The following is an 855-nucleotide window of genomic DNA, read 5'->3' as shown; positions in this document are numbered from 1 at the left end:
AGAATTCCCAGCGTTAAACGCCGGAACTGGCACGAGGATGGGAGTTAAACGCCCAAACTGGCACTAAAGTTGGCGTTTAACTCCAAGAAGAGTCTCTACACGAAATGCTTCAATGCTCAGCCCAAGCACACACCAAGTGGGGCCGAAAGTGGATTTTTATGTCATTTACTCATCTTTGTAAACCCTAGACTACTAGTTCTCTATATATAGGACCTTTTACTATTGTATTTTCATCTTTTGGACATCTAATTCTTAGATCAGATCTTGGTTCTTCTGGTTCCCTCTCTGGGGCTGAAGCCAATGATCACACTATCACTTATGTATTTTCAACGGTGGAGTTTCTACACACCATAGATTAAGGTGTGGAGCTTTGCTGTACCTCGAGTATTAATGCAATTACTATTGTTCTTCTATTCAATTCCGCTTGTTCTTGTTCTAAGATATCACTTGTTCTTCAACTTGATGAATGTGAGATCCGTGACACTCATCATCATTATCACCTATGAACGTGTGCTTGACAACCACTTCCGTTCTACCTTAGATTGGGTGGATATCTCTTGGATTCTTTAACCGGAATCTTCGTGGTATAAGCTAGAACTGATGGCGGCATTCAAGAGAATCCAGAAGGTCTAACCTTGTCTGTGGTATTCTGAGTAGGATTCAATGATTGAATTACCAACAATCTCTGTGGGATCGACCCTTACTCGCGTAAGGTTTATTACTTGGACGACCCAGTACACTTGCTGGTTAGTTGTGCTAAGTTGTGTTTTTGCCATGGTATTGAACATCAAGTTTTTGGGTTCATCACCGGGGATTATTTGAGTTGTGAAAAGTATTGATCACAATTTCGTGCAC

This window comes from Arachis duranensis, chromosome 3, assembly GCF_000817695.3.
Source record: "Arachis duranensis cultivar V14167 chromosome 3, aradu.V14167.gnm2.J7QH, whole genome shotgun sequence".
Lineage (NCBI taxonomy): Eukaryota > Viridiplantae > Streptophyta > Magnoliopsida > Fabales > Fabaceae > Arachis > Arachis duranensis.
The sequence above is the reverse complement of the archived record's forward strand: the minus strand, read 5'-3'. Positions refer to the sequence as shown.